This window comes from Pseudophryne corroboree, chromosome 12 (genome assembly GCF_028390025.1).
Source record: "Pseudophryne corroboree isolate aPseCor3 chromosome 12, aPseCor3.hap2, whole genome shotgun sequence".
Classification (NCBI taxonomy): Eukaryota; Metazoa; Chordata; class Amphibia; order Anura; family Myobatrachidae; genus Pseudophryne; species Pseudophryne corroboree.
Window position 1 is genome coordinate 15,266,434 of NC_086455.1, and position 23,842 is coordinate 15,290,275.

At 48.6% G+C, this 23,842-nt stretch overlaps 1 long non-coding RNA gene across 1 annotated transcript in view; it reads right to left on the reverse strand.

Annotated features, from left to right (window-relative positions):
- LOC134981088 (uncharacterized) overlaps window positions 1-23,071 on the reverse strand; it is a 108,396-nt gene extending 85,325 nt beyond the window's left edge. Inside the window, exons 1-2 of the long non-coding RNA XR_010190516.1 lie at window positions 23,007-23,071; window positions 21,873-22,049 (exon numbers count right to left, since the gene is read on the reverse strand). This is a non-coding gene — a long non-coding RNA (uncharacterized LOC134981088). The remainder of the gene's footprint in view (window positions 1-21,872; window positions 22,050-23,006) is intronic.
- Between the last annotated feature and the right edge of the window lie 771 nt (window positions 23,072-23,842).

The window sequence follows — 23,842 nt, forward strand, 5'->3', positions numbered from 1 at the left end:
AAGGTATCAATATTTTTAGTCAGGGAATCCGACCAAGCCACCTCAGCTCTGCACATCCAGGCTGAGGCGATCGCTGGTCGCAGTATAACACCAGCATGTGTGTGTATACTTTTTAGGATATTTTTCAGCCTCCTATCAGCTGGCTCCTTAAGTACGGCCCTATCCGTAGATGGTACCGCCACTTGTTCTGATAAGCGTGTGAGCGCCTTATCCACCCTGAGGGGTGTTTCCCACCGCGCCTTAACTTCTGGCGGGAAAGGGTATACCGCCAATAATTTTCTATCGGGGGAAACCCACGCATCATCACACACTTCATTTAATTTATCTGATTCAGGAAAAACTACAGGTAGTTTTTTCACCTCACACATAATACCCTTTTTTGTGGTACTTGGAGTATCAGAAATATGTAACACCTCCTTCATTGCCCTTAACGTGTGGCCCTAAAAGAAAATACGTTTGTTTCTTCACCGTCGACACTGAAATCAGTGTCCGTGTCTGGGTCTGTGTCGACCGACTGAGGTAAATGGGCATTTTACAGCCCCTGACGGTGTTTGAGACGCCTGGACAGATACTAATTTGTTCGCCGGCCCTCTCATGTCGTCAACCGGCTTGCAGCGTGTTGACATTGTCACGTAATTTCCATAAATAAGCCATCCATTCCGGTGTCGACTCCCTAGAGAGTGACATCACCATTACAGGCACTTTGCTCCGCCTCCTCACCAATATTTTCCTCATACATGTCGACACACACGTACCGACATACAGCACACACATAGGGAATGCTCTGATAGAGGACAGGACCCACTAGCCCTTTGGGGAGACAGAGGGAGAGTTTGCCAGCACACACCAAAAGCGCTATAAATGTATATAAACAACCCTAGAAGGTGTTGTTTACTATATATGCGCTCTTAATATATAAATATCGCCAATTTATGCCCCCCTTCTCTTTGTTACCCTGTTTCTGTAGTGCAGTGCAGGGGAGAGTCCTGGGAGCCTTCCTCACCAGCGGAGCTGAGCAGGAAAATGGCGCTGAGTGCTGAGGAGAATAAGCTCCGCCCCTTTTCCGGCGGGCTTCTTCTCCCGGTTTTTAATAAACTGGCCTGGGTTAAAATACATACATATAGCCTTAATGGCTATATGTGATGTATTTATTTTGCCACTAAAGGTAATTATATTGCTGCCCAGGGCGCCCCCAGCAGCGCCCTGCACCCTCCGTGACTGAGTCAGTGAGCCGTGTGACAACAATGGCGCACAGCTGCAGTGCTGTGCGCTACCTTCATGAAGACTGTGGAGTCTTCTGCCGCCTGTTTTCCGGACCTCCGTTCTGCCGTCTCTTCAGCGTCTGTAAGGGGGATCGGCGGCGCGGCTCCGGGACGAACCCCAGGCTGACCTGTGTTCCGACTCCCTCTGGGGCTAAGTGTCCAGTAGCCTAAGACTCCAATCCATCCTGCACGCAGGTGAGGTGGAAATCTCTCCCCTAAGTCCCTCGATGCAGTGATCCTGTTGCCAGCAGGAATCACTGAGATTGAAACCTAAAAAAAAACTTTTCTAAACAGCTCTTTAGGAGAGCCACCTAGATTGCACCCTCTCGGACGGGCACAAAAACCTAACTGAGGCTTGGAGGAGGGTCATAGGGGGAGGAGCCAGTACACACCATGTGATCCTAAAAGCTTACTTTTGTGCCCTGTCTCCTGCGGAGCCGCTATTCCCCATGGTCCTGACGGAGTCCCCAGCATCCACTAGGACGTTAGAGAAATGCATTAATAATGTGCAACATATATGTAAAGGGCCACTATGTGCGTCATTATGTGTATAAGGGCATTAATAATGTGCGGCATATGTGTAACAGGGTACTACTGTATGTGTGTCATTATGTGTATAGGGGCACTAATAATGTGCAGCAAATGTGTAGGGGGCACTATGTGTGTCATTATGTGCATAAGGGCATTAACAATGTGCGCCATATGTGTAAGGTACATTATGTGTAAAAGGGCATTAATAAAGGTTGTCATAATGTGTAAGGCACATTATGTTTATAAGGACATTAATGTGTCTCATATGTGTAAGGGGCATTACTGTGTGGAATTGTGTATAAATGCATTACTAATGTGTGGCATTATGTGTATACGGTGCTCTACTATGTGGCGTTCCATATAGAAAGGGCACTACTGTGTCATCTAATGTGAATAAAGAGCAATAAGGTGTGGTGTAATGTTAATAAGGAGCAATTCAGTGTGATGTAATGTGAATAAGGGGCTCTACTGTGAGGAGTAACGTTTATAAGGTAAAGTGATACTACTGTGGGATGTAATATGAATTATGGACACTATTGAAAGATAAAATGTGAATAAAGTTGCAGTACTGTGTGGCGTAATTGGAATTGGGGTTACTATTGTGTGGCCATTCCCAGCAAGAAGATGCCCCTTTTCGGGCTGTGCGTCAAATGTGCGAACTGTTCCTATTTAAAATATAGGAGGTACAAGGACTGCTATGGGTGAGGGGTGATGGTGCTGGGAAAGAGGTGCAAGGTCAGAGGCAGAACCAGCGGTGGTGCTAGGGGGCACCAGCCAAAATCTTGCCTAGGGCATCATATTGGTTAGGGCCGGCTCTGCTGCTAAGTTTGTTATCTATGTGAACACCTAAATCTTTTTCCAGTACAGAATCCCCTAGTTTTTCCCTATTTAGTATGTAGTGTTTTTGTTCTTGCTACCAAAGTGCATTACCTTACACTTGTCTATATTGAACCTCATTCTCCATTTTGCTGCCCATGTTTTCAGTTTAAATAAGTCATTCTGAAGAGACTCAGCGTCCCCCTCCGAATTTATAAACTTACACAGTTTGGTATCATCTGCAAAAATTGACACCATGCTCTCTAGACCTACTTCTAGATCATTTATGAAAATGTTGAACAATAGTGGTCCAAGTACAGACCCTTGTGGCACGCCACTTAGTACATCAGTCCAATTCTAAAACGTTCCATTTACCACCACTCACTGCTCCCTTTTATCCAACCAATTTCTAAGCCAAGTGCATATTGTGCTCCCTAGCCCAAGTTCTCTTAAGTTGTAGATAAGTCTCATGTGAGGTACTGTATCGAATGCTTTGGCAAATTCTAAAAAGATCACATCCACCACTTTACCCTGATCTAGGTTCGCACTAACTGTTTCATAAAAGCTTATTAAGTTAGTTTGACATGATCTATCCTTCACAAATCCGTGTTAGTTCCTATTAATAACCTTATTGGTTTCAAGGAACTCCTGTATTCTATCCCTTAAAATACCTTCCAGTACTTTCCCACTATAGATGTAAGACTTACTGGTCTATAATTACCAAGTCAGATTAATTTCCCTTTTTAAATATCAGCACTACTTCCGCTATACGCCAGTCTTTGGGGACATGCCTGATGTAAGTGAGTCATTGAAAATTAAATATAATACTTTGAAAATAAATATAGTAATCTGACATCCCCATGTTGAAATTATGGATGTTGACAAAGTATACCACACCCCTGCATAGCAGTGTTGCCATATGCTCTGCTAATTGTGTGCTGGGCAGAGCCAGAAATCAATAAATGGAGAACAAGTAAGTACTGTATGTCATAGTGATGGGATATACAGTAAGTATAGCGCTGAACTACATAAGGATTGAGACTGTCTGTGACTGCTTCCTGCAGCACTCGCGTGGTCTATGACTACTTCCTGCAGCACGCGCATAGTCTGTGACTCGTGCACAGTCTCTGACTGCTTTCTGCGGCGCGTCTGTAGTCTGTGACTGCTTTCTGCGGTGTGTGCACAGTCTATGACTGCTTCCTGCAGGGTGTGTGTAGTCTGTGACTGCTTTCGACTGCGCATGCATAGTCCGTGACTACTTCCTGCGGTGCGTGCATAGCCTGTGACTGCTTCCTGCGGCGTGTGCGTAGTCTGTGACTGCTTCCTGCAGTGCGTGCACAGTCTGTGAATGCTTCCTCTGGTGCGTGCATAGTCTGTGACTGCTTCCTGCGGTGGGTGCATAGTCTGTGACTGCTTCCTGCGGTGCATGCATAGTCTGTGACTGCTTCCTGCGGCGCGTGCATAGTCTGTGACTGCTTCCTGCGGTGTGTGCATAGTCTGTGACTGCTTTCTGCAGCGCATGCATAGTCTGTGACTGCTTCCTGCGGAGCGTGCATAGTCTGTGACTGCTTCCTGCGGCGTGTGCATAGTCTGTGACTGCTTCCTGCAGCGCATGCATAGTCTGTGACTGCTTTCTGCAGCGCATGCATAGTCTGTGACTGCTTCCTGCGGCATGTCCATAGTCTGTGACTGCTTCCTGCGGCGCATGCATAGTCTGTGACTGCTTCCTGCGGCGCGTGCATAGTCTGTGACTGCTTTCTGCAGCGCATGCATAGTCTGTGACTGCTTCCTGCAGCATGTCCATAGTCTGTGACTGCATTCTGCAGTGCATGCATAGTCTGTGACTGCTTCCTGCGGCGCGTGCATAGTCTGTGACTGCTTTCTGCAGCGCATGCATAGTCTGTGACTGCTTCCTGCGGCATGTCCATAGTCTGTGACTGCTTCCTGCGGTGCATGCATAGTCTGTGACTGCTTCCTGCGGTGCATGCATAGTCTGTGACTGCTTCCTGCGGCGCGTGCATAGTCTGTGACTGCTTTCTGCGGCATGTCCATAGTCTGTGACTGCTTCCTGCGGCGCATGCATAGTCTGTGACTGCTTCCTGCGGTGTGTGCACAGTCTGTGACTGCTTCCTGCGGTGTGTGCACAGTCTGTGACTGCTTCCTGCGGTGCATGCATAGTCTGTGATTGCTTCCTGCGGCGCATGCATAGTCTGTGACTGCTTCCTGCGGTGTGTGCACAGTCTGTGACTGCTTCCTGCGGTGCATGCATAGTCTGTGACTGCTTCCTGCGGCGCATGCGTAATCTGTGACTGCTTTCATTGACGCGTGTGCAGGCTGCCAATTGCTCCAGCGATATTTTCAACGTCAATCCCGAAGATCGGAGGTTTTCTATTGCTGCAATTTACGTATATGCGGGGGTTGTATATCATCTAGGATGAGTTACTTATTTTTGCTGTTGTTCATGGATATAACACAAAATTACACATACCAGAGCAAATTATTTATTTTTGAAAAGTACAGGCGGGAAGAGAAAGAGGGGTCTTGAGTTAGAGTACACTGTATACTAGTTTGTGGGGTGTATCTTTCTTGAATGAACACTGCAGATGCTCTGACAATGGGTGCTGACCTGCGGCCCATGCCAACCTGGACTGTGGCATATATACCCTTTTTGGAGGCGCATGTTCTGCATATGTAGAGGGGAGTGCCTCTGTTGGGCGCCAGGTCCAGGAGTCGAATGTGCTACTGCGCATTTACGGTTTTCTGCACGCCTTCTGTCCTCTGACCCTCTGTTGACACAAGGCGAGCCCCTGAGAGTCTCCGGCTAATGAGACTGCCTACAGAACCTGCACAGTACACTGTGCCACCACCGCTGGCTGTATATAATTCAATGTCACCACTGGCTATATATGTGTGCTACACTGCCGTGCACACGGAACATTTACCCCATGGCTGCATTATATACCTGTATCTGACCATACTTGCACCAGTGAACACTGTGTTATCCTGCACCTGTTTTCTGCCAGGTATACGCCTACAAGCCTGGTTATGTTACTCACCGTGTGGACTGACCTCCACTGCACGCCGCCGGTGATACAGATGCTACACTCTCAGAAGTGGACGCGTCTCGAGCTGCCTGTGGGCTGATAGGCGCATTCCTTACGGCTGCACTTCATTTGCGCTTTTCCAACCCTGTGACAGCCGCAGAGTCTCTATTTCTTACAGCCCTGTACTACTAGAGCCATAGAGATTGTGTAACTGCAGGCGTCCTTTAAAGGATTATCTCTGCGTAATATAATATACCTGACATTTTTTTGGGGGGGAGAAACAGTTATCAAAAGTAAAGCAGCTTGAGTGGTCAAGCCCTTCTAGTCTCTGCAAAAGTGCAACGCAGATGGTGGTAGTAGAACTACAAGTACCAGCATTTCTTAGCAGCCAAAGTCGGGACTTGTAGTAAGCTACCCTGAGTGTTACTTAGGCATATATACGGAGATTGCAAATCACGTCAAGGTGACACACTCATGACAATTCACCATCTTCTTGTTCTTTGGGCATTTTGGTCTACAGCCTCCTGTTTCCAGCACCTCAGGAGGAACAGACAGTGTGGCTGATACAGGATGACAGCGAGGGGACACCCTTTATCAATCAGGCCCGTTTCCCTGTGACTGCTCCCTCCCGGGCCTCGGCCTGTCTCCGCTTATCCTTTTAGATCCTGACGATTTCTGCCACTTGGCAAGAGTGGACGGGAGCTCCCAGGAGACTGGCAGGCAGAGGGGGCGGACGGCCGGGCCGGGGAGGGATGTCTGGGTTAATCTGGCCGGCATGCTTGCGGTTTCACCGCTGCTTGTCACTAGATATTGAGAAGTTTTGTGATACACAAGCCGCGGGGATAGACAGCTATTAAGAGCAGCTTGGTCAACCATGCGTCTGGCAGATATCACTGAGAGTGGAGACCGGTAGCATCCATTATATATGAATAGGAGATGAGGAGGTTACTGTGATGCCCGATATACTATTATAGTATATATTATTATAATATATACTATATTATTATCCTTTATATAGCGCCAGCATATGCCACAATTATACACTATTATATTATTATAATATATACTATTATTATCCTTTACATAGTATAGCGCCAGCATATGCCACTGATCTGTACAATAAGACCATTTTATTCCTATCAGTTCCTGCCTCAGTGGAGCTCACAATTTCATTTCCTTACCACAGGCTAATTAACTAACACCTGCCCAGTGGAGCTTACAATCTTATTTCCTAACCATGGGCTTGCATGCTAATTAGCCTGCACTTGCCCAGTGGAGCTTACAATCTAATTTCCCTGACAGTTAACCTACAAATATATCTCTGGACCTTGAGAGGTAACCTAACACCTGGAGGAAATACCAGCACAGGGACAAGGCACAAATTCTACATACAGAATACAGGGGGAGAGTTCTCAATACTTGGAGAGAGATAAAGTAATAGCCAATCAGCTCCTAACTGTGAAAAGTGTGGAGAAGTGAGCCAGTGGAAAAGTTGCCCAAAGCAACCAATCAGCTGCTCTGTACTTTTATATAATAAGCAAATTATAAATGTTACGTCAATGCTGATTGGTTGCCGTGGGCAACTTCTCCACTCTTTTCACTGCTTAGTACATCTCCCCCACAACCTATGACCTTACATATTTGTTCTTTTGTATGGTGCTGCAGTAGATTGAAGCAAGAATGCCATATGTCAGAAAATCCTATTTTTGCCAGTCAAAATGGTCATTATTATTATTATTATTATTATTATTATTATAAACAGACGCACGTCCAACTCTCCATGACCCTCATAGTATAAACAAAATAAAAATAAAGCAGCACTTTCCAGGCATTTGGGGCTGATCCGTATCCAGGAACAATGAGGAATAAATAGATCCTGGCGTCTTTATTTGATAGTTTTGCTATTTATTATATTGAGTGCAAAGCAACGGAATACAGGCCCTCATTCCGAGTTGTTCGCTCGCTAGCCGCTTTTCGCAGCAGTACACACGCTAAGCCGCCACCCTCTGGGAGTGTATCTTAGCATAGCAGAATTGCGAACGAAGTATTCGCAATATTGCGAAAAGATTTTTGTGTGCAGTTTCTGAGTAGCTCGAGACTTACTCTTCCAGTGCGATCAGTTCAGTGCTTGTCGTTCCTGGTTTGACGTCACAAACACACCCAGCGTTCGCCCAGACACTCCCCCGTTTCTTCAGCCACTCCCGCGTTTTTCCCAGAAACGGCAGCGTTTTTTCACACACACCCATAAAACGGCCAGTTTCCGCCCAGAAACACCCACTTCCTGTCAATCACACTCCGATCACCAGAACGAAGAAAAAACCTCGTAATGCCGTGAGTAAAATACCAAACTTCTTAGCAAATTTACTTGGCGCAGTTGCAGTGCGAACATTGAAAATCGCTGCGATGCAAAGAAAATTACAGAGCGAACAACTCGGAATGAGGGCCACAGTTTTGGATGTGACACAAATGACTGAGCCTCGTTCCTTACTCAAGAGCACCACCTAGTGGTCACATGTCCTTTGATGACAACAATAGCTGTACCTCCGTACGCTGTTCCCATATTACACTATACGGCAGTCTTGAGAAGTGGCACAAAGGCTATATGGCGGCGCTGTAAGTCTTCATGGCAGCATCATGAAGGTATGCGATGACCCTAGAAGGTTATATGGTGGCATTAATAATGGAGCACTGATAAGCTATAGGGGGCTTTATGTTGTTATACAAGGGCTATCGGACGAGATTCTGAGCTGATCGCTGTTGTGCGAAATCGCACAGCCGCCGATTATCGAATTACTGCACATGTGTATGCACCGCAATGCGCAGGCGCGCCGCCAAACAGCAATAGGATGGTGCGAAAATTTAGAATGCAAGGTGTTCACAAGATGATTGACAGGAAGCGGACATTTGTGGGTGGTAACTGGCCGGAGTGTCATGAAAACAGCAGGCGTTCCTAAGCGTTTTCAGGGCGGGAGTGTGACGCCAGCTCCGGCCCCGATCAGCCTGTTCTCATCGCACTGTAGGAGTAGGTCCTGGGCTACACACAGACTGCACACACTGGGGAAAAAATGAGATGGTGAGTGTGGTGCGAACGGATTTGCAGATATTTGGAGGTTTTCACACGCCGTACACATGCATTCGCACACTTGCACAGGGCGGGTTCTCACTCTCTGTGGGCGGCGGCTACCTGATCGCAGACTGCTGCAGAAACGCAGAGGAGCCATCAGGTCTGAATCGGGCCCATAAGCAGGCATATGAATATATGGGTGCATTATGAGATGATCTAGTAGCATGTTGAGGTTCTATACTGGAGCAACTTTCTAAAGCTTTGGCATAGCATGATGGGAGGGTAATGGTGGACTGATGGGTTGTTATTCTGACCTTGGGGGAGATGCATCAAACCATGGAGAGAAAGTTACTTGAATCAACCAATCAGCTTCTGTCATCTATCTAGAATAGTCTTTGTAATGACAGTTAGAAACTTTGGCCCCGATTTATCAAGCCTAGGAGAGTGATAAATTGCACCGTGATAAAGCACCAGCCAACCAGCTCCTAACTGTCATGTCACGGGCTGTGTTTTTCAAATGACAGTTTGGAGCTGATTGGCTGGTACAGTACTTTGTCACTGTGCTATTTATCACTCTCAGAGGCTTGATAAATCCCCCCCCCCCCCCCCCCCCCACGGTATATTATATACAGTACACAGGGCATCAGTCCTCTCATAGTCCAATTACAAGCCGGGTCAGTACACAGGTCATCAGTCCTCTAATAGTCCAATTACAAGCCGGGTCAGTACACAGGTCATCAGTCCTCTCATAGTCCAATTACCTGCTGGGTCAGTACACAGGTCATCAGTCCTCTCATAGTCCAATTACCAGCCGGGTCAGTACACAGGTCATCAGTCCTCTCATAGTTCAAATACAAGCTGGGTCAGTACACAGGTCATCAGTCCTCTAATAGTCCAATTACAAGCCGGGTCAGTACACAGGTCATCAGTCCTCTCATAGTCCAATTACAAGCCGGGTCAGTACACAGGTCATCAGTCCTCTCATAGTCCAATTACAAGCTGGGTCAGTACACAGGTCATCAGTCCTCTAATAGTCCAATTACAAGCCGGGTCAGTACACAGGTCATCAGTCCTCTCATAGTCCAATTACAAGCCGGGTCAGTACACAGGTCATCAATCCTCTCATAGTCCAATTACAAGCCGGGTCAGTACACAGGTCATCAGTCCTCTCATAGTCCAATTACAAGCCGGGTCAGTACACAGGTCATCAGTCCTCTCATAGTCCAAGCACAAGCCGGGTCAGTACCTTTATATTCCTAATAAAAACCTGACCCTCTATAGGTTAATGCCATCTGAAGAGGGACCAAGTTACAGAACGTTTTCCCAGCATACCTATGGAGGCTGCGGCTGCTGTCAAAAATGAAGGAACCGCGCCAGATAGTTTCCCCATTACTGAACACGTGTTATCGGCAGATGCACAGGCATAATAGATGAATGAGCGGAGGAAAAGACCATTACAGGCAGGATGCTGCCTCACATAGGGGCTGCCCTGGTGAGGTCTGTGTACTGGTTCCTTGCCAGTGATTAATCATCGGTGAGGGAATGGATGCTGGGTGCCGCCTGTGCTGCACATTGTGGCCATCAGGCCCCGCATGTGTGCTGTCCACGCCCCGAACAGGTGACATCATTCAGGTAGTAGGACCGCCGGGGCCCAGAGCATCCTACAACTGTTTCAGGGGGCTCTACGGGCATACTTAAAGCCAAATGCAGCTTCTATGGGGCAATGACCGTTGGCCGTCGCATCCGGATAGGGGGCATGTTCGTGGCAGGGAAGGTAATGCCAGGGCCATAGGGATAGGTGTCGTCACCCAGTGCGCATGGCCCATAAAAGTCACTGCCCCTGCATCTGACCAGCAGAGTGCCTGGAGAGGCAACCTGCGGCCAGTAGTGCTGCTGCACGGAGCATCCAAATGAAGCTCCAGACACACCCCCTGCAGTGTGTTAGAGCCGCCCACCAGACACACCCCTTGCAGTGTGTTAGAGCCGCCCTCCAGACACCCCCCTTGCAGTGTGTTAGAGCCGCCCTCCAGACACACCCCCTGCAGTGTGTTAGAGCCGCCCTCCAGACACACCCCCTGCAGTGTGTAGAGCCGTCCTCCAGACACACCCCCTGCAGTATGTGCGGTATGTGCCCAGTACATATCCTAGTACCCGGTATGTGCCCAGTACATATCCTAGTACCCGGTATGTGCCCAGTACATATCCCAGTACCCGGTATGTGTCCAGTACATATCCTTGTACCCAGTGTGTGCCCATTTCATATCCCAGTACCCGGTATGGGCCCAGTACATATCCTAGTACCCAGTATGTGCCCAGTACATATCCTAGTACCCAGTATGTGCCCAGTACATATCCCAGTACCCAGTATGTGCCCAGTACATATCCTAGTACCCGGTATGTGCCCAGTACATATCCTTGTACCCAGTGTGTGCCCAGTACATATCCCAGTACCCAGTATGTGCCCAGTACATATCCTAGTACCCGGTATGTGCCCAGTACATATCCTTGTACCCAGTGTGTGCCCAGTACATATCCCAGTACCCGGTATGTGCCCAGTACATATCCCAGTACCCGGTATGTGCCCAGTACATATCCCAGTACCCAGTGTGTGCCCAGTACATATCCTAGTACCCGGTATGTGCCCAGTACATATCCCAGTACCCAGTATGTGCCCAGTACATATCCCAGTACCCAGTGTGTGCCCAGTACATATCCCAGTACCCGGTTTGTGCCCAGTACATATCCCAGTACCCGGTATGTGCCCAGTACATATCCCAGTACCCGGTATGTGCCCAGTACATATCCCAGTACCCAGTGTGTGCCCAGTTCATATCCCAGTACCCGGTATGGGCCCAGTACATATCCCAGTACCCAGTATGTGCCCAATACATATCCTAGTACCCGGTATGTGCCCAGTACATATCCTAGTACCCAGTATGTGCCCAGTACATATCCTAGTACCCAGTATGTGCCCAGTACATATCCCAGTACCCAGTATGTGCCCAGTACATATCCTAGTACCCGGTATGTGCCCAGTACATATCCTTGTACCCAGTGTGTGCCCAGTACATATCCCAGTACCCGGTATGTGCCCAGTACATATCCCAGTACCCGGTATGTGCCCAGTACATATCCCAGTACCCAGTGTGTGCCCAGTACATATCCTAGTACCCGGTATGTGCCCAGTACATATCCCAGTACCCAGTATGTGCCCAGTACATATCCCAGTACCCAGTGTGTGCCCAGTACATATCCCAGTACCCGGTTTGTGCCCAGTACATATCCCAGTACCCGGTATGTGCCCAGTACATATCCCAGTACCCGGTATGTGCCCAGTACATATCCCAGTACCCAGTGTGTGCCCAGTTCATATCCCAGTACCCGGTATGGGCCCAGTACATATCCCAGTACCCAGTATGTGCCCAATACATATCCTAGTACCCGGTATGTGCCCAGTACATATCCTAGTACCCAGTATGTGCCCAGTACATATCCTAGTACCCAGTATGTGCCCAGTACATATCCCAGTACCCAGTATGTGCCCAGTACATATCCCAGTACCCGGTATGTGCCCAGTACATATCCTTGTACCCAGTGTGTGCCCAGTACATATCCCAGTACCCGGTATGTGCCCAGTACATATCCTAACACCCAGTATGTGCCCAGTACATATCCTAGTACCCGGTGTGTGCCCAATACATATCCTAGTACCCAGTATGTGCCCAGTACATATCCTAGTACCCAGTATGTGCCCAGTACATATCCTAGTACCCAGTATGTGCCCAGTACATATCCTAGTACCCGGTATGTGCCCAGTACATATCCTAGTACCCAGTATGTGCCCAATACATATCCCAGTACCCGGTATGTGCCCAGTACATATCCCAGTACCCGGTATGTGCCCAATACATATCCCAGTACCCAGTATGTGCCCAGTACATATCCTAGTACCCGGTATGTGCCCAGTACATATCCTTGTACCCAGTGTGTGCCCAGTACATATCCCAGTACCCAGTATGTGCCCAGTACATATCCTAGTACCCGGTATGTGCCCAGTACATATCCTTGTACCCAGTGTGTGCCCAGTACATATCCCAGTACCCGGTATGTGTCCAGTAGTATGTGCCCAGTACATATCCCAGTACCCAGTGTGTGCCCAGTACATATCCTAGTACCCGGTATGTGCCCAGTACATATCCCAGTACCCAGTATGTGCCCAGTACATATCCCAGTACCCAGTGTGTGCCCAGTACATATCCCAGTACCCGGTTTGTGCCCAGTACATATCCCAGTACCCGGTATGTGCCCAGTACATATCCCAGTACCCGGTATGTGCCCAGTACATATCCCAGTACCCAGTGTGTGCCCAGTTCATATCCCAGTACCCGGTATGGGCCCAGTACATATCCCAGTACCCAGTATGTGCCCAATACATATCCTAGTACCCGGTATGTGCCCAGTACATATCCTAGTACCCAGTATGTGCCCAGTACATATCCTTGTACCCAGTGTGTGCCCAGTACATATCCTAGTACCCGGTATGTGCCCAATACATATCCTAGTACCCGGTATGTGCCCAGTACATATCCTAGTACCCGGTATGTGCCCAGTACATATCCTAGTACCCGGTATGTGCCCAGTACATATCCTTGTACCCAGTGTGTGCCCAGTACATATCCTTGTACCCAGTGTGTGCCCAGTACATATCCTAGTACCCGGTATGTGCCCAATACATATCCTAGTACCCGGTATGTGCCCAGTACATATCCTAGTACCCGGTATGTGCCCAGTACATATCCTTGTACCCAGTGTGTGTGCCCAGTACATATCCTAGTACCCGGTATGTGCCCAGTACATATCCTAGTACCCAGTATGTGCCCATCACATATCCTAGTACCCGGTATGTGCCCAGTACATATCCTAGTACCCAGTATGTGCCCAGTACATATCCTAGTACCCGGTATGTGCCCAATACATATCCTAGTACCCGGTATGTGCCCAATACATATCCTAGTACCCGGTATGTGCCCAACACATATACTAGTACCCGGTATGGGCCCAGTTCATATCATTATACCAAGAACAAATTAAATTGTTTATGGTTAAAGTAATAGGCAAAACCATACCTCCCAACATGACCCTCTCCAGGAGGGACACAATGCTCTGCTTCTGGACTTTTCTCTTAATGTATGATTGCTGGCACCTGTGTTGAACAGGTAATGGTTAAGAAGGTGTTTCAGCATTTGTGATGGCAATCATACAGTAAGAGGGAAGTCCAGGAGCAGAGCATTCTGTCCCTCCTGGATAGGGTCATGTTGGATTTGGAAGGTATGGCAAAACCAGAGCTAGTGGCATCCAATCATATTGTGTATGTAAACAAACAGAAGCACCGCATAACCGACCCTAAGGATAACATACTGTAATAAGCACAATTTACTTAATTTAATAATTTTTGCTGACTTTCTTAATAAGAAGCTTTTGGCCTAGGGGTACTAGGAAAAAAGGATGATACTCCCAGGCAGTGTTTACCCAACCTTGGTCCTCACGGCACACAGTCTAGGATTTGGTGATATCCATGCATGAGCACAGCTGGTTTAATCAAAATAATAGAAGTAGTAATTAAGTCACCTGTGCTTCCTATAGCTATCCTTAAACCCTGGACTGTTATTGTGCCTTAAGGAGCGTGGTTGGGAAGGAACCCCTGCTCTAGGGAGCAGTGATTCAAGAAAGTTTTGGAACCACTGCTATTACCAAATACTACTGGCCCCTGCTGGAGTATGTAATCATTGCAGAGGTGCTATGTTAAAAAAAGAAAAGTAATATTAAAGAGCTTTGTCTCCCCCTGCTGGACAGCATAACACATTGCAATGAATAAAGAAAACATTTGGATGCATTTAAGTGTTTTTTAAAGACATATGGGGGGTCATTCCGAGTTGTTCGCTCGCAAGCTGATTTTTGCAGATTTGCTCACGCTAAGCCGCCGCCTACTGGGAGTGAATCTTAGCTTCCTAAAATTGCGAACGATGTATTCGCAATATTGCGATTACACACCTCGTAGCAGTTTCTGAGTAGCTCCAGACTTACTCGGCATCTGCGATCAGTTCAGTGCTTGTCGTTCCTGGTTTGACGTCACAAACACACCCAGCGTTCGCCCAGACACTCCCCCGTTTCTCCAGCCACTCCTGCGTTTTTTTCGGAAACGGTAGCGTTTTTTCCCACACGCCCATAAAACGGCCTGTTTCCGCCCAGTAACACCCACTTCCTGTCAATCACATTACGATCGCCAGAACGATGAAAAAGCCGTGAGTAAAATTCCTAACTGCATAGCAAATTTACTTGGCGCAGTCGCAGTGCGAACATTGCGCATGCGCACTAAGCGGAAAATCGCTGCGATGCGAAGATTTTTACCGAGCGAACAACTCGGAATGACCCCCATAATTCTGTCCCTATGTCATGCAAATACGTCTGTTTAACAGAATTAAGCAGTGAGGTGTGATGAGGCAGAGCCTTTCCTGTCATACTTACCTATGCGCCAGAGTTTTCACTTTATTGTATATGAAAAATACAAAGAATATATTAGATTATCTTTGTATTATTCAAATAATTTTTATAACCAAAACTCTGGAGTAAAAAATCTATGGCAGGTGAGGCAGCTGGATCTCTGATCAAAACTCACCAAATTTCCAGGAGTTTATACTGCTGCACCTGTGTATAATACCCACATGTATATACTGCTGCACCTGTGTATAATGCCCACATGTATATACTGCTGCACCTGTGTATAATGCCCACATGTATATACTGCTGCACCTGTGTATAATGCCCACATGTATATACTGCTGCACCTCTGCATAATGCTCACATGTATATACTGCTGCACCTCTGCATAATACCCACATGTCTATACTGTTGCACCTGTGTATAATGCCCACATGTATATACTGCTGCACCTTTGTATAATGCCCACGTCTATACTGCTGCACCTGTGTATAATGCCCACATGTATATACTGCTGCACCTGTGTATAATACCCACATGTATATACTGCTGCACCTGTGTATAATGCCCACATGTATATACTGCTGCACCTGTGTATAATGCCCACATGTATATACTGCTGCACCTGAGTATAATATCCACATGTATATACTGCTGCACCTGTGTATAATGCCCACATGTATATACTGCTGCACCTGTGTATAATGTCCACATGTATATACTTCTGCACCTGTTTATAATATCCACATGTATATACTGCTGCACCTGTGTATAATGCCCACATGTATATATACTGCTGCACCTGTGTATAATGCCCACATGATCCATTTAGCTCATATAGTGTGTGTAAATCTGGCTTTGGTACTAGCCAGTGCCTCCTGAGCCATTTAGCTCACCGCACGTTCCTGGAATTAAGTATCATCAAAATGTAACAAAATAAAAAGCAGGTGATTCTCGTCAGCCCTTCCAGGAGACATGCCCATCAGTTTCCCGGGTTGGGTTTGATATGTTAACAGTCATAATGTGGACATTCATCATGTAGACAGTGATGAAGTATCGACATATATCGTACCTGGTGGCCCGGTGGACACTTACCTGCTCCTGCCGGCTGCAGTGGAGTCTTCAGGGTCACAGAGGTCATGTGATTGTGACTTTAAGCTCAGACGGTGTATGGGTATTTCTTCCCTATCTCTAATCCCTACTCCTACCACTCCCTCTAGTGCCTAACCCTAACCTCCCCTGCAGCCTAACCCTCCTGCCCGCAGCCTAACCCTAACCTCCCCTGCAGCCTAACCCTCCTGCCCGCAGCCTAACCCTCCTGCCCGCAGCCTAAACCTAACCTCCCCTGCAGCCTAACCCTCCTGCCCGCAGCCTAACCCTAACCTCCCCTGCAGCCTAACCCTCCTGCCCGCAGCCTAACCCTCCTGCCCGCAGCCTAAACCTAACCTCCCCTGCAGCCTAACCCTCCTGCCCGCAGCCTAAACATAACACCCCCTGCAGCCTAACCCTCCTGCCCGCAGTATAAACCTAACCTCCCCTGCAGCCTAACCCTCCTGCCCGCAGCCTAAACATAACACCCCCTGCAGCCTAACCCTCCTGCCCGCAGTATAAACCTAACCTCCCCTGCAGCGTAATCCTCCTGCCCGCAGCCTAAACCTAACCTCCCCTGCAGCGTAACCTTCCTGCCCGCAGCCTAACTGTAACCTCCCCTGCCGCGTAACCCTCCTGCCCGCAGCCTAAACCTAACTTCCCCTGCAGCCTAAACCTAACCTCCCCTGCAGCGTAACCCTCCTGCCCGCAGCCTAAACCTAACTTCCCCTGCAGCCTAAACCTAACCTCCCCTGCAGCGTAACCCTCCTGCCCGCAGCCTAAACCTAACATCCCCTGCAGCCTAAACCTAACCTCCCCTGCAGTGTAATCCTCCTGCCCGCAGCCTAAACCTAACATCCCCTGCAGCCTAACCCTCCTGCCCGCAGCCTAACCCTAACCTCCGCTGCCGGGTAACCCTCCTGCCCGCAGCCTAAACCTAACCTCCCCTGCAGCGTTGTTGCACTTCCTGGTGCAGCTCTAAAGGTATCGGCAGTAGGAGCCAGGAGTGGGCCCCCCTCTCTGTCCGGGCCCGGGACTCCAGTCCCCCCCTGATGACGGCCCTGGTGTTCTGGAGCGTCCTCGGAGGGTGACTGGAAGATGACAGTTGGAAGACACACGGAGAAGTGCATCTTAGGGGAGTGTCGGCGGCATGTCAGTGAAAGCGACTGTATGCAAAGACGCTGAACCACACACATAAGACGCCATACTCGGACGAAAAACCTGCACCTGCCAAAGGGCTCGTGTAAGTTTGGATGGTGCAAGCGATGGCGGTGTATAAAGATGCACAAGCGTTATTGCAGCGTCTGTGGATGCCGACAGTGGGCGCCTCACTTCTTGAACATTCGGACGCATGGCTGGGAAGGGCTTTGAAGTGGTATTATCATAAAAGCGCAGACACATGATGGTGGAAATAGCCATGGCCCGGACTGCATCTGACTCGGATAAAGCTCCTAAATGTTACCCTGTAACAGTCAGCGCTCGCTCTTAAAGGGACGCTCTTGCGGCCTCCCAGTAGAGTGGGCCAGTCTCCTGGTGCTGCCCTCAACCCAACTGTGGTCGGCTAGGATGTTAGATGACGTCATCCTAACCCCAGTCCCTCCTGTAAAATCCCACAAATTGCAGTATTGAACAGCGGGGGCGGAGCCATGATGACGTGTAGCCCTGTCCTCCACTGTAACATGCTGCGAGGGGCGGCTTTAAAGGGCAGGGGTGTGGCCAAAATGATGGGAATTCTGGCCACACCCCCTCCCCTCAAGCTCGTCAGACAGGGTTGCCCTCTCTTTGAATACTTGCTAAGTATGACTAGTAACATTCCCCCTGCGAGAAATAACTCCAGTCCGTGAGTTAAAGTTACTAAGCGGCGACTTCTCAGCGTGTTTAAGCAGGACATTTATAATGAATACTTTGCAAGACAAAACATGTACATCACCGCTTAGTAAATTTACCCCTAAAAAATAAACAGACTTTTTTTGTTGTTTTTTTTATAGAGCAAATTTCAGAAATAGTGCCAATCCCCTCCTCCCTCATTAGCTGATGAGCCCCACAACAGGATTGACAGATAACCGGTGTTCCCCCCTCTAACGGGGGGAATAATCAGACAGCACATTAGCAATCCCTCACCTGTGAAGTATTGCTGAGCCAGCTAACAATACCAGCCTGTGATGGATTCTAGCTCTACCAGACGGAGATCAATGAAGACTAGAAACGAGTCGCTCCATTTGTCAAGCCGTCGTGCTCCCCAGGCGCAGGTTGCAGCAGAAAAATGACTCCTGCGTGGAGTGGGATTGGTACCTGGGATTCCCAGCGGGCATAGAATGAGAGGTATTTGTACACAAGGCGGGCTGCGGCTCTGACCAGTATGTATTATCTGTGCAGAGCTTTGCAGACCATTTTCTGGAAGAGATCCAAAACCTACTCAGGTCTGAGGAAGCAGACTGCTGTAAAGACAGGGAGTATTTTGTTAATCCACTCTGCTTGTCTATGGATGGGGAGGTCCTGTCTAAGGTGGTCATTCCGAGTTGTTCGCTCGCTAGCAGTTTTTAGCAGCCGTGCAAAGAGCTATGCCGCCTCCCACTGGGAGTGCATTTTAGCTTAGCAGAAGTGCGAATGAAAGGATGGCAGAGCGGCGGCCAAGTTTTGTTAAGCAGTTTTAGAGTAGCTCAAAACCTACTCAGCGCTTGCGATCACTTCAGACTGTTCAATTCCGGATTTGACGTCACAAACACGCCCTGCGTTCGCCTAGCCACGCCTGCGTTTTTCCTGGCACGCCTGCGTTTTTTCTAACACTCCCTGAAAACGGTCAGTTGATACCCAGAAACACCCTCTTCCTGTCAATCACTCTGCGGCCAGCAGTGCGACTGAAAAGCTTCGCTAGACCTTGCGTGAAAGACATTGTTCATTGTAATAGTACGTTGCGCGTGCGCATTGCGCCGCATACGCATGCGCAGAAGTGCCGGTTTTTTGCTTCATCGCTGCACAGTGAACGAATGCAGCAAGCGATCAACTCGGAATGACCACCTAAATTCCTTGCTTCTACAGATGTGCCCTCATACACGGCAAGACTGTACGCCATACAGCTATAAACGACCGGCGCAACTGAGATGTAGGACGCATATTGTGAGGGTAAGAGATGCGCAAGGGCTATTTGACACAGTGTATTAGGACATCTTTAGGCATCAATTACTCAGTGGGGCAGATGTATTAAGCCTGGAGAAGTGATAAAGCAGTCATAAGTGCGAGGTGATAACGCACCAGCCAATCAGCTCCAATATGTAAATTGACAGTTAGGAGCTGATTGGCTGGAGCGTTATCACCTTGCACTTATCACTCCTTTATCACTTCTCCGGGCTTAATAAATCTGCCCCACTGTTTGTTATGGGTACCCGTGACAACAAAACTGCCTTTTATTTCCATGCTCATGAATTAAAATGAGCTAAGTGAGGGCCTGATTGAAAGATGGACGCAGGTCACATGAACGCTGCGTTTTTGGATGCAGCAGTGATGCAAAATTATGCTAATGCCATCGGGGGAGCCCGAGGACAAAACACACCCACTGGCGGTATCGCAGATCCGGGTGCAGCTTCAAAAATGCAGCATTGACGCACATCGCAACCACCGGCTGCAGCACTGGCCATCTGAGTGAGCCTAAATCTACGCAGAACGGACGTCTCTGCTCCGTAGCCGAGGCCAGTGAATCTGCGTCAAAAGAGGCAGACACTGGCCACGCCACTCCCGGAAGGCGGGGCAGACACCTCCCTCCTTTTTCTGGAACGCTTGCTGTCTGCACCCACTCCCCGCCCCTAAACAGATGATTGACAAGCTGGGGCTCTGCGACTGTAGTGGCAGAGAGAGACCCGCACACGTGTGCGCATTGCAGATACTATGGAAGGACAGTGTAATATATATTCTGCTTTCTTACTGCGCGGCCTGATGCAGCTAACGCCGTCCTCTGTCTGTGCTATGGTGGTCATTCCGAGTTGATCGCTCACTAGCTAGTTTTAGCAGCCGTGCAAACGCTATGCCGCCGCCCACTGGGGAGTGTATTTTAGCTTAGCAGAAGTGCGAACGCGTGTGCAGCCGAGCTCTGCAAAAACAGTTTTTGCAGTTTCTGAGTAGCTCTGAACCTACTCAGCGCTTGCGATCACTTCAGCCTATTCGTGTCCGGATTTGACGTCATACACCCGCCCAGCCACGCCTGCGTTTTTTCAGACACGCCTGCGTTTTTGCAAACACTCCCTGAAAACGTTCAGTTGACACCCAGAAACGCCCACTTCAATCTTCTTGCGGCCGTCAGTGCGAGGAAAATCTTCGCTAGAACCTGTGCACAACCACAAAGAGCTTTGTACCCGTACGACGCGCATGCGCATTGCGGCCCATACGCATGCGCATAAATGCCGCTTTTTCACCTGATCGCTGCGCTGCGAAAATTGGCAGCGATCGATCAACTCAGAATGACCCCCTATGTCACCAACGTTTGCTTCTACAATAGACCATACCAGAATATACAGAGTCCGGGTGTTGGAAGGGTCTGTCTGGTGTTACTGTCCCCGGAGCAATCGTTGTATACATAGGATGAATATAAACTTTCTGAGTGTGGATCGCTGGGCTGACAGTAACTAGGTCGACAGTCATTAGGTCGACAGTGATTAGGCCAACACCTGAAATTGGTCGACACGGTCATTATGCCGACCTGGCAAAAGCCGACATGAGAAAAGGTTGACAGGAGTTTTTTTTTTTTTATTGGTGTTGTTTTCTTCGGAAAGTGACCGGGAACCCCAATTAGTGCACCGTGTCCCCTCGCTTCGCTCGCCATGCTTCGGGCAAGGTGCCTCGCTCCACTACTGCTGCGCTCGGCATAGGTTACCGTTCCCAATTGTAGTCGACCTAATGCATGTCAACCAATAGTGGTCGACCTAATGACTGTCGACCTAAAGACTGAATACCAAACTTTCTATCTTCCAATTTGTAACCCGGAACATCATTCTCTTTTCTGGATTCGCACGGGGTCAAATTGTTTGTGTTTGATACAGACGAGGTTTCGCATCTGCTTTCTATTGTGTGTCGGTATTTTATATGTCTATTATTTCTGTATTAAACTCTTTGGTATATTCTCCATGAGACGGTCACCGGACACATTACTCAGGTCATTCAGCGCCAACTTTTTGTTATTATCAATATGAAATGAGAATATGTGTACAGACGTCCACGGCGGGATGTAATGGAGGGTGAGATCGCCGGAGGAGCGGAATAATGCCGGACGACCTCGGGGGGCAATTACCTACAAGGCACGCCGGCGATCACGGTCTCCATTACATCCCGGCGCTCGATTGGGTTACATGCAAGATTTTTTAAGCTAGCCTGGATTGGTTCCAGCTGTGTGTAAGAATAGACGTCAGTAACAGGCGGGTACGGCAGGTGACCCGGGTGGCGGGATACGCCCATTTGGCTGCAAGGTACAGTGATGAAGGTGACAGAGTAATCTGATCACAGGGTGTAAATGGGCGTCCTGCGTCAGAGTACGAGGCATGTAATGAGCCTCTGGAATAAAGTGATCTCACAGCTACTTACTGTATCCCTGCGGCAGTATTCCCAGTGCTCATGGCGGATGGGCTCTACAAATAGTTCCACCTTCTTTTGCCAGGAGGGTTTCTCTTCCGAGCAGCTACTGTATGGCAGATGGCCGGACTGTGCCAGAAGGATAACCATGAGGCCACGTGATCAGCTTGGAGGCTATGGCGCCAGATGCTGTAATAGAGAAACATATGTCCCTATATATCACAACTGCGCAAATGTTTAGTATACCGGAAATAACCATAGTGCTTATACAAAATTATATCCGCTCCACGTGCCTCCTGTCCCATTACTTTGCAGAAAGCAACAAGTATATCCAGATTAATCCCGCTTCCTGATAAATTGGGCAGGGTCTTGATCAGCGACAGATCTCTTCCTGCTGCAACCTGCTGTGACCTTGAGTGTAACTTCCCATTATTAGTGTATTGCACATCGGGGATGGGACCAGGATGACACAAAATGCGTGGCCACCCCACCTTCACTTGCCAATTGGACCTCCCCTCTAGAATCTCCTGGAGATGAGTTCCCACAAGTAGACATGTATGATCAAAAGTCCACTTGACGCACGCACAATACTGCTGTGACCATTCACATCCGAACTTGCCCCTGTATAATGGCTGCGGCACCATGCAGGTCACTAATGCAGGGGCACCAGCACCTCACCCCCAGCACAGGGCCCGGGGCCCCACAGGCAGAATAATGACAGTATTCCTATGTGACAGCAACAGGACACATGTCACTCCCTTGCCTCTCACCTCATGCCTCCCAGTCTCCTCATCTCACACCTCTCTAACCTCATACCTCCCAGCCCTCTCACCTCATGCCTCCCCACTTCACACCTCTCAGCCTCCCTACCCCACACCTCCCAGACCCCTACCTCATGCCTCCCAGTCTCCTCACCTCACATTTCTCTCACCCCTGCCTCCCAGTCTCCCCACCTCACACCTCCCAGCTCTCTTACCTCCCAGTCTCCCCACCTCACACTTCCCAGCCCTCTCACTTCACAACACCTCCCAGTGTCCCCACCTCACATCTCCAAGCCCTCTCACCTCCCACTGCACATAGAGCTGCCAGTAAATGTAATGGTGTATATATTATCTCACTATAACTAGGGCAATATACAGCTAATACCCTGCAGGTGCCACCTCTGTGTCTGGTTTATCTGTGCTCTGTGCTGCTGCCCCAGGGCATCATGGGAGCTGCAGGTTACTCTGATCACTTTTTTTTTTTTTTGTTCAAAACAACAAACTTTATACACACAGCACAAATTCTGCATTGCTATTGGTTACTGTGGGGTTTTGCCTACCTGACCCTCTCCATGAGGGAGAAAATGCTCTGTTCCTGGACTTTCCTGGTAATGTATGATTGCCATCACCTGTGGTGAGCTAGGTAATTGATAAGAAAGGTGTTTCACCACAGGTGATGGCAATCATACATTACCAGGAAAGTCCAGGAACAGAGCATTTTCTCCCTCATGGAGAGGGTCAGGTAGGCAAGTATGGGGTTTAGGCTTAAAAACTTGTACTAGTAGTTACAGATTCAAAGTACATGAAATATAAATGTACACTCGCCCCTATGTCATGTGACCCCAAGCGCAATGACAATTAAGCCCAAATCATACTTGCCTACCTCATACCTCCCAACATGACCCTCTCCACGAGGGACAGAACGCTCTGCTTCTGGACTTCCCTCTTACTGTATGATTGCCATCACCTGTGGTGAAACACCTTTCTTATCCAGTAACCTGTACAACACAGGTGCCGGCAATCATAAATTAAGAGAAAAATCCAAAAGCAGAGCATTGTGTCCCTCCTGGAGAGGGTCATGTTGGGAGGTATGCTACCTGACCCTCTCCATGAGGGAGAAAATGCTCTGTTCCTGCACTTTCCTGGTAATGTATGATTGCCATCACCTGTGGTGAAACACCTTTCTTATCAATTAACTAGCTCACCGCAGGTGATGGCAAT